The sequence below is a fragment of the Rhincodon typus genome, chromosome 24, assembly GCF_021869965.1.
Source record: "Rhincodon typus isolate 14 chromosome 24, sRhiTyp1.1, whole genome shotgun sequence".
Taxonomy (NCBI): Eukaryota; Metazoa; Chordata; class Chondrichthyes; order Orectolobiformes; family Rhincodontidae; genus Rhincodon; species Rhincodon typus.
In genome coordinates, this window is record NC_063355.1 from 39,816,374 (window position 1) to 39,827,619 (window position 11,246).

Consider the following 11,246-nt stretch of genomic DNA (forward strand, 5'->3'; position numbering starts at 1 on the left):
CCGAAACATCAGCCTTCCTGCTCCTCTGATGCTCCTTGGCCTGCTGTGTTCATCCAGCTCTACACCTTGTTATCTCAGATTCTCCAGCATCGGCAGTTCCTACTATCTCTGAATCAGTTTTAACGCCCTCTTTTTGTCTTTGTACTTTAACTGTGGTATAAGAATACAGTCAGAAATATATTACTGATATTTTTCCATTTTTATTCGATGTCCTCAATAGCCACATTCCAGTAGAGGTTAATTCTACCCTTATTAGCTGAGCGTGGAATTTTAAGACTCAATTCCAGTTAAATATATTTCATTTTATTTTAAAAGATTTGCTTAATTAATGACAACAGCTGACATACTCAGCATAACAATGAAGGATAGCAACAAATTTCAATTTGCCAAGAGGAAGTTCGGCTGGCGGTATTGTGCAATGTACAATTTATGTTTTTTTTCTTTTATTCATTCATGAGGGCGTCGCTGACCAGGCAGCATTTATGGCCCCATCAATAATTGCCCAGAGAGCAGTTAGGAGTCAACCACGTTGCAGCGGGTCTGAAGTCACGTGTAGACCAGACCAGGTAAGGACGGCAGTTTCCTTCCCTAAAGGACATGAGTGAACCAGATGGGTTTTTCCTGACAATTGGCAATGGATTTGTGGTCATCGTTAGATTCTTAATTCCAGATATTTATTGAATTCAAATTCCACCATCTGCTGTGGCAGCCTGGGTCCTCGTAACGTTGTCTGAATCTCTGGATTAATACCACTAGGCCATTGACTCCCTCTAGGTGCACAATTCAAATCTTCTGTAGCTTATTGGAAATGTGTCCTTCTTCTTTTCTTTGATTCTATATTCAATATTGCTGTACTCCAAACGGCGTCAAAATCACGGCTCTTTATCTGTTAAGGACTTGCACTTATGATGGTTCTGATGAAATGTTACAGATCTGAAAGGTTAACTTGTTTGTCTCATCAGAAATGTTGCCAGACCTGAATGTTGCCAGCATTTCCTGCGCTCAATTAGATTCCCAGCACCCTTTCGTAGAATCTTTTGCAACCTTGGGAAATACAAAAGCACATCATCATCATCTTCTGAATACATTTGAAGTATCATCGCTGCTATTATATAAGGAGCGTGGCAACCAATTTGTACCCAGTAAAGTCCCACAGACAGTGTTGAGTTTGTGAAAAGACCATCCATTCTTGAGGTGAGATTAGTTTAGGGATAAATATTAGCCCAGGACAACTGGCGCTGTTTGAATTCCTTTTTTCAAAATAGTGCCACAGGATCTTTAATGTCCATCTGAGATGGTTAATGGATTCTGGCTTTTAACTTTTCTCTCAAAGCATGGCTGTTGTACACACAGACCTGAGTAGTTACAAGAAACTAGGTCTTCAAAAGAAAGTCCTTTCTGGGCGATCTCCCAGCATAAATTGACACTGGATAGATAAGGTTAACAGCAAAGGACTTTTCCCTTCAGTAGGGGAGTTCAAAACTAAAGAGCATATTTTTAAGGTGAGAGGAGAATGATTAAAAGTGACCTAAGGTTTAACATTTTTTCATGCAGAGGTGTGCTGTGTAACTCTACCTGGTAATACGTGCCTATTCATAAGTTACGTCTGTCCCAATTTGTGCCAAGGACGTGGTCATCCTTACCACACATGCAATTCATTTGCAATTCAAGCCAAGTAAGTTCTTGCAACAGATATAATGTCATAAATTTAGATACCCGCAGGCAAGAATTTCTACTGTTGACTATGAGTGAGTTTAAAAAAAAAACTTGGCAAGACGTTCTCTTGTCATATAGTTTGGAGAGTTCAGAACCTGTGAAACACACAATTTGCACAAAAATATTTGGAATAAGTTCATTTTAATTAAAAATCAGTGTAGAGTTTACAAACAAGCAAACGGAAGTACCATCATGGAATGATCCCAGGTTAAACCAGAAGCAAGCATTGAAGACCATAAACCCATAAGGAACAGGAATAGGAATAGGAGGCAGCTGTTGGGTCCCTTAAGCTTGATCTGCCATTCAGTAGGATCATTGAAGATCCAAAATTCCTCACATCCATCTTCATGCCTTTTCCCATAACGTTGACTCCCCTTCTGATCAAGAATCTATCTACTTCAGGCTTAAATATACAGAAGGACTCTGCTCCTACAGCTCTTGTGGCAAGGAGTTCCAAAGACTCACAACCCTCTGAGAGAAGAAATTCCTCCTCACCTCAGTCTTAAATTGTTATCTCTTTATTCTGAGGCTATACCCTCTCTTCCTAGACTCTCCCATTAGGGAAACATCCTCTCAGCATTTATCCTGTTTAGCCTTTGCCCATAAAAAAATCCCTCCATACTGGAGATCATTCTAATGAACTTTCTTTGAATTGTCTCCAACGAATTGATATTCTTCCTTAAAAATGAAGACCAAAACTGCTCACAGAACTTCAGCTGCAGTAAGACTTCCGGACTCTTATACACCAACTCTCTTGAAATAAGGGCCAATATTCCATTAATCTTTCTGATTACCTGCTGCACCTATGTGATAGCTTTCTGTGTTTTGTGCAAAAGGACCGCAAGTTCTTTAGTGTTGTAGCTTTCTGCAGTTTTTCTCTATTTAGATAATACTCTGTTCTTTTGTTCTCCCGTCAAAATGAACAACTTGGCATTTGCCTACATTATACTCCATTTACCAACTTTACTTAAGCTATCAATATCTCTCTGTAAACTGGTTGTATCCTCACAACCAATCTTTCCATCCATTTGAGTGTCTTCTGCAAATTTGGCTAGAGTACATTCACTTCCTTCCCTATTATTTATTGTAGACAGTTGCAGTCACTGCCCTGATCCCTTTGGAAACCCCACAGGTCATGGGTCACCAACCCAAAAAAGGATGTCTTATTCCCACGCACTGTTTCCTGCCCATGAGCCTGTTCTCTATCCATGCTAATACACTATCTCCAACACCGTGGGCTCTTATCACTTAACTGTTTGTGAAGTATCTTGTCAAACTGTCCTTGTATTTTGAGCTCAAGCAAAAAACCTCATGTGTACAAAATGGTCCACCTGGCAGTGACTTGACATCACTTTTAGTAGAGAAATGGTGCTGGGAAAATTGATGGGATTGAAAGTGGATAAATCCCCAGGGCCTAATCTAAATCCTGGAGTACTTAAGGAAGTGACTCTAGGAATAGTGGATGCATTGGTGGTCATCTTTGAGAATTCTGTAAACTCTGGAACAGCCCCTGCAGATTGTGGGATAGCTAATGTCACTCCAATATTCAAAAAGGGAGGTAGAGAGTAAACAGGGAATTATAGACTGGTGAGCCTAACATCAGTAGTGGGGAAAATTCTCAAATCCATTATCAAGTACTTTATAGCAGAGCATTTAGAAAGCAGTGGTGGGATAAGACAGGGTCAGCACGGATTTATGGAGGAGAAATCAAGCTGAACAAATCTGTTGGAATTCCATGAAGATATAACGAGTAGAGTTGACAAGGGGAAAGTCAATCGATGTGGTATATTTGGACTTTCAGAAAGCTTTTGACGTGGGATTGGGGGAAGTGTATTGAGATGGACAGAAAACTGGTTGGCAGAGACGAAACAAAGAGTAGGAATTAATGGGTCCTTTTCAAATTGGCAGGCAGTAACTAGTGGGTGTTACAGGGATTGGTGCTGGGACCTCAGCATACATATTTATTATATATATAATATATATATGTTAATAATACATATTAATGATTTGGATGAGAGAACAAAATGTAACATCTCAAAGTTTGCAGCTGTTACCAAGTTGGGTGGGGGAGTGACGAGAATGTAGTTATCCTTCAGCATGATCTCCACAGGTTGGGTGAGTGGGCAAATCAATGGCAGATACAGTATAATTTGGATAAATGTGAGGTTATTCATGTTGGAAGCAAAAACAAGACGACAGATTACTACCTGAATGGCTGTAAATTGGGAGAGGGGAGTGTGCAGCGGGACCTGGGTGTGCTTGTGCACCAGTTGCTGAAGGTAAGCATGCAGGTGCAGCAGGTGGTAAAGAAGAAGGTAAATGGTATGTTGGCCTTCATGGCAAGAGGTGGAGTACAGGAGCAAGGATGTGTTGTTGCAGTTGTACAGGGCCTTGGTAAGACCACACCTCGAATATTGTGTGCAGTTTTGGTCTCCTTTTCTGAGGAAGGATGCTCTTGCTCTCAAGAGAGTGCAGTGAACGTTTACCAGGTTGATTCCAGGGATGGTGACTGACATATGAGGGGAGATTGACTAGGTTGGGATTGTTTCTGCTAGAGTTCAGACGAATGAGGGGGAATCTCATAGAGACTTATAAAATTCTAACAGGAATGGACAGGGTAGATGCAGGGAGGATGTTCCCGATGGTGGGTGTGTCCAGAACCAGGGGTCACAATCGGAGGATTCGGGATAGACCATTTAGGACGAAGATGAGGAGACATTTCTTCATCCAAAGAGCGGTGAGCCTGTGAAATTCATTACCACAGGAAGTAGTTGATGCTAAAACATTGAATGTATTCAAGAGGTGGCTAGATATAGCACTTGGGGTGAATGGGATCAAAAGTTATGGGGAGAAAGCAGGATTAGGCTATGAGTTGGACAATCAGCCATGATTGTGATGAATGATGGAGCAGGCTCGAAGGGCCGAATGGCCTCCTCCTGCTCCTATCTTCTATGTTTCTATTTAGGGAGAGGCGAGGGCATAATGGTAATGTCACTGGAGTAGTAATCCAGAGACCCAGGCTAAAGCGCTGGGGACAAAAAACAAATGACTGAGTATACAGGAAGTTTGAATTAAAAATGGAGAGCACTGGAGAAATTCAGCAGGTCTGGTTGTGTCTGTGGAGAAAGAAACAGAGCTAATGTTTCACATCCAACGTGACTTTATTTTCCAAACCATGCTAAGTTTCTCCAGCACTTCTTGTATCTTCGGATGAACTGAGGACATGTTCACGGTAGCTGGTGCAATTTAACTCTAATTAATATACCTGGAATTTGTAAGCTTGACTCAGTAGCGGTAACCACGAATCTACCATCGAGTGTTGAAACACATATCTCGTTCACTAACATCCTGCTTTGTTCTAAATGTGAGTCCAAAAGCAATGTGGTTTACTTTTAAGCATTCTCTGAAATGGCCTGAGAGCCACTTAGTTCCAGAGTAATTTGGTAAGAAGTAATAAGTGCTGGCTTTGCCAGGGATGCCTATATGCCACGAATGAAAAAAAACGCAGTTTTGTATCTCATGTCACATGTATCTAAACAGTTAATACGTTTGGAACAGAGCTCAATAACTTGTCTCATCAGATGCTATCAGACCTGCTGAGTTTCTCCAGGACTTTCTATTTTTGTTGTGCGTAATTTGAAACTTAGTTCAATTATTCAATCCCTTTCATCACCTGCTGTGGTTGCTCTGAAAAATAACAAAAAAAAAGCAAGGAACAGTGATGAAATTGCTGTTTTCTGCTTTTTCTAAATAGTGGATAAGGTCACTTATACCTGCAGCGGTTAGCATTATAAACTGGATTAAATTGAACATTAGCTCCAGACAGTGTAGCTTACTTGAGTGTGTGCGTTTTTGAGAGAGAAGTTGGGACACCAGTTTATGAGTTCAAGAAGAACCTTACTTCCAACCCTACCACTTCAAACAGGGTAAAGGTTCCATTCATTTTGCAGACTGTGATCTCAAGCAGGAAACGCTTTCATTTATATAGTACTGTTCACAAGCTCTGCGAGTTCCACAGCGTTTCACAGCTGGCAAAATACTTTTCAAGCCTTATTCAGTCTTGTAGAAAAAGCGAGACCAACTTGTAGGAGATGGTTCCTACAATAATAAATTGAAATAGTCTATTTGAAATAATTAATAAATAATTTATTGAAACAATTGAAATAAATGGCCACATTGTCTATTTCTAAGCATTAGTTAGGGGTATAAATATTGTCAAGGACTAGATGAATTACCTCCTGAGCTTCAATTTGCAAGCTAGGAGAGTGTAATGGTTATGTCACTACACTTGTCATCCAGAGACATGTGTTTAAATCATACCTGTGTGAGAACGGTGGAAATTTAATTAAATAAACCTGGAATTTTTTTTAAAATGCTAGCATCAGCAATATGACCACTGGATTGTAGTAAAAAATCTATTGAGTTTGATTATGCTTTTGTAGGCCATTTTCAACCATTCCAGCCCGTGACTCTGGATAAACAGCATTGTAAGACCATTTGATGTCGGAGCAGAATGAGGCCATTCAGTCCATCCAGGCTGCTTGGCTACTCAATGAGATCATGACTGATCTGATAATCCTCAATTCCACTTTTTTGCCTTTTCCCTATAACCTTGATTGCCTTAGTGATTAAAAACATGTCTACTTCAGCCTTGAATATGGTTAATCACCGAGCCTCACCAGTCCTCTGTGGTAAAGGATTTCACAGATTCACAACTCTCTGAAAGAAGAAATTCCTCCTCGTTTCAGTCTTAAATGTATAATCTCTGACTCTGTGATTGTGTCCTGTGGTCCTAGAATCTCCATGTCACTCGATCAAGTCCCCTAAATGTCATGTATGTTTCAATAAGGTTGCGTCCTATTCTTCTAAATTCCAATGAGTACAAGCCTAATCCACTCAACCTCTCCTCAGAAGACACACCTAGCCTGGTTAACCTCTTTGGACTTTCCTTAGAGAAGGAGCCCAAAACTGGTCACAGTATTTCAGCTTTGGTCTGACTACTGTCTTGTCTAGTTTTAACAAACCACCCCACCTCTTCTATAATGTATTCCCCATGAAATAAAAGCTAACAGTCTCATTTCAATAATATTCAGCTCCTCTATTCTTCCAGCCAAAGTGCATAACTTCACATTTTCCCACATTATATTGCCAAGTTTTTGCCCATTCACTTGTCTATGCCCCTCTGGAGACTCTATCAGCCTCATCACTTGTCTTCCCACATGTTTTTGTCATCTGATAACTTTGTGATTGTAAATTTATCTTCCTCATCCAAGTTATTAATATATATTGTATTAAGTATGGCCCTAGCATTGATGCCTGTAGTTCTCCACTAGTAACAGCCATTGTGAAAATGCCCCTCTTATCTCAACTCTCTCGCATCTATTAGTCAATCCTCTATCCATGCTAATATATGACCTCTAACACCATGGACTCTTATCTTGTTAAGTAGCCTAATGGTGTGGTACCTTATCAAATGCCTTCGGAAAAATCTAGATATGTTACATCCACTGCTTTCCCTTTATCTAGCCTTTAGTTGACTCTGATGCTGTATGAAATGGCCTCACAAACCACAGTTTGATTCAAGGATATAGTTTGCAAACACCTTCTCAAGGGAGAGACACAAATACTGGCCATGCAAATGATGCTCACAACCCAATAAAAGAAATAGATAGCACTATGGGATTTATTTGTTTCTACCATTACCAGAGGTGACAAATAGAGAACTCGGGTTTAACGTGTTGTCCAAAAGGTGGGACATCCCACAATGCTGGAGCATCAGACTGGATACCAAGTTAAGGTGACTGGTAAAGAAAGCAATGGTGACAGGTTCAATTGGGCCTTTTAAAAGGTAATTGGATCATCATCTGAGAAGGGAGCACATTCAGGGCAGTAGGTAAAAGACGAGGGAGTGGCATTAGGTGAATTGCTCTTGTCGAGAGCTTGCACCTGCATCATAGGCTGAATAACTATCTTCTTTCCTGCAACTATCCTGTGAAATGGAACTCACCCCAATTCAAGTTCTCAGTATAAGCACCATGCTCTCTCAGAATAGGCGTAGCTTGGATCCAACACTGCGTTGTCCTTAATCTTAGAATGGCATGGCAATAAATCAGTATAAATTAGCCCCATTTAATTCATCTGGAACTGGTTGAGTGCCCAAATTGTCTTCACAAAACATCTTTTACAGTTAGTAGACATAACACTTTTTTTTTGCATGTTCAACATGGGCTAGAGATTTGAACTCTGGACCCAATGGCAAATTGTCATTATCCAGCCCATCAGACCACAGTTCCAGTATATATCTACTTTATTACAAATCAATACATGCAATACCGCGACAGGGTCCAAAAATACTCAGCATTTATATAAATTTGTGTGATAATAGGGAGCTGGGTAGGTGTTTCTAGAGGGTGAAATGGTAAGTTGCTAGAAATGAGTCCTACCCAACCATCAGGACAATTATTACGGAAAAACTTTGGTAAGCTGGCAAAACAACCACTGCAATGGCTGTAGCACCCGAAAAGTGAGCCATGCAGTTTTAAAATTTGTGAATAAAATTGGTCAGTCAGGACATACACAGCTGTAAGCAGCTAAAAAAAAAACTCAATCCAGATGCAGGAGAGTTTTGATGTAGAGACTGTTCTACGAGGAAAGATCGAGAGGAAATTATTCCCTGGAATATAGTTGAATGGAAAGTGATTGCATTGAAACAGGATGTTCTTGGCAAGATCGATATCCCAGGGAATCAAGGACCAGGGGTTGGCCATTTTGAACAGAGATAAGGAGAAATTTCTTCACTCAAAGCATCGTGAATCTCTGGAATGGTTGAGAGATGCTCAGTGTTCTGTATGTTCAAGATAGATTAACAGATTGCTGGATGCGAAGGGGTTTAAGGAATAAGAAGTTACCGTGGGAAGATGAAGTTAGGGTACAGGCTAAGTGCTGCTTTCGAACAGTGGAACAGACCTACTCCTACTTATGTTCTTAAAGGAAAGGCCAAAAAACAACATTGGCTTGCTTTTGTGGAAGCATTCTTGCCCATCTCAGAGGTTTAAATTCCACGGCAGGATGTCACCTTCTGTGCTAACACTTTGGAACCATCGCAGGGAAAGCAACACTGCCTACTCAAGTGGATTTCAACTATCTCAAGGTAACATTTGAAAATTTTTCTCAAGGGGTCTTGACCAACAATTACCTCTTAAAAATATCACAGCACAGACCAACGCCTATTGGCTCTTTATGGGATCACAACATGAGCACGTTTTGCCAAAGGAAACAGTTCTGCATCTATAGAAAAAATCAAGACATGGAGGAACAGGGAAGGGGTAATGTAAATGTAACTTCATTTATTTATTTCAGAAGTTGAATTTGGGGGTGACAAAACCACTCAATTCGACTGTAGATGTGAGATTTTCAATGACATAACATCATTATGAGTGAAAAAATAGTTTGCAGCCAGGCTGTAGGTGGTTTGCAATATAGTTGCAAGTGTAGAAATGGCACAGAATCATTTGGTTCAATCTTCATTTAGAATTTAAAGGCTTAGCTCCTTTCGCAAGGTTTGAAACTATAAAGGCCAATCAATAGCACTCAAATTAGACTGGTGCAAATCTGCTGATTCAAGCAGTCCAGACGAGCTTCCAAGGAAAAGCAAAAAAAATTACACCGTTCATCTTGGAGGTAATTGAATACCATCTAGTGACGGGATCAGGGCAAAGGAAAGTGCTGAGAATGTGCATTGGGAACAGAGCCATCTAAGCTAAACAACACACAATTGTCTGACACAAACTACCTGAAGTCTGAGGTAATTTATTTATAGCATTTTCTTGCCGACATCCAACAACAAGATCCAATACACGAGTATAAGAATAGGAATGAAGAGGTGTGAATTTAAGACTGAGATGAGGAGGCATTTCTTCTCTCAGGAGGGCTGATTCGTATTAGAGTTCTTTACCACAGAGATCAGTGGGGGGAACAGTACTGGAGTATATTTAAATCTGAGAAAGATAGATTCTTGATCAGTCAGGGAAAAATCAAGCTTATGAGGAAAAATGCAGAAAAGTGGATGAGAGAAACGCCAGATCAGCGATGAAGCTATTGAATAGCAGAGCAGGCTTGAGGGGCCACGTGGCCTACTCCTGTACCTATTTCTTACAGTTTTATAAACACAGACCGCACAGCTATAACAGAAGATTATATTCTCCAATTGTTCCAGGGATGAGGGGATGTCTGTTTAGTGGGTAGCTTTGAGCAGCTGGGGATGTTCTGTTTTGAGATTTGATTGAGGTATTCAAAATCATGAGAGGTCTGGATGCAGAAACCATTCTGGGGGCAGAAGGATCGAGAACTAGTAGAAATTGACTTAAGTAAAAGAATCAATGGTGATAGGAGCAAAAAGAAATTTAAACAAGATGGCAGAGGGATTGGAGTGCAATACCTGACAGCACAGTGGAGGCAGATTCAATCTTGGTTTTCAAAAAGGTTTTGGAGAATTACCTGAATAGAAAGAAATTGCAGGGGAGTAGAACTATCCAAGTTGTTCTGCAGACAGCTATCAGACACAATGGCCAAGTGGCTCCTTCAGTGGTGTAATTGATTGCCAAGGTATCAGTTTCTTCCGGTATATAGTTTCAGCAAAGCCATGCCATGCAGAGTGTTGACAGAGAGGATAAAGCACAGATTTTAGTTGAACTTTAAATGATGGAAGGGTTATAATGACATGAATACAGAAAGGTCATTTCTGCTGCTTCGGACGTCAATGGCAGAAGGTCATCAGTAGTGTTTGACTTGGGTGGATTGCATTTTAAAGTTGCTGGCTTGTTGAACGTTTTTGTAACTCTACTGTACAGTCAAATACTGCAACCGCTGGAAATCTAAAATCAAAACAGAAAATCCTGGAGAAACTCAGCGGATCTGGCAGCAACTGTGGAGACAGAAACAGGAATCAACCCTTTGAGTTCAATGAAAAAGTCATATTGAATGGAGATGTTTCTCCCTCCACATATGCTGCCAGACCTGCTGAGTTTCTTTAGCAATATTTGTTTCTCCATTGCAACAGGAGAGGGCTGAAGCAGAGATCTTTCTATGCTTTGGGGGAAGGTGGATGAAAATTTGGACTGAAGTCAAACATGCATCCAGTGGCTATGAATTTGAATGGTTCTGGCAAAGTCCTGGCAAAGCATACAAATCTCCTTCAGAACTGCAAATTCCTTCACAATAATTGAGGAACCTTGAGGCTTTTCCATTGATAAGGTTGATGATGGGCAACAGATTGAACTCTTCTTGTATTAGTAGAGTTACAAGCACAAACTGTGTGGCACCCCCCTTGAACCTAAATATTCACAGATCCTGGAATATGGTGCAAAATAGGAGACAAAAGCACCCATTATAGGCACCTTGAATAGCCTACCAAAGAGTCTGCACACATCCAACATTGGTGCTTAAAGCCCACAGATCAACATTTCAGCATTACCTCCGCCTGCCACCAAAAACATATTAACAGCATTTCCATCTGTGATGCTGCTAAAGTT

At 40.5% G+C, this 11,246-nt stretch overlaps 1 long non-coding RNA gene across 1 annotated transcript; it reads right to left on the reverse strand.

Moving 5' to 3' along the window:
* Positions 1–626: 626 nt before the first annotated feature.
* Positions 627–5,624, reverse strand: LOC125485964. Its single transcript, XR_007264685.1, has 3 exons — positions 5,553–5,624; positions 5,310–5,403; positions 627–1,044 (listed from the first exon to the last, which is right to left on the reverse strand). It is a non-coding gene; the product is annotated as an uncharacterized LOC125485964 (long non-coding RNA).
* Between the last annotated feature and the right edge of the window lie 5,622 nt (positions 5,625–11,246).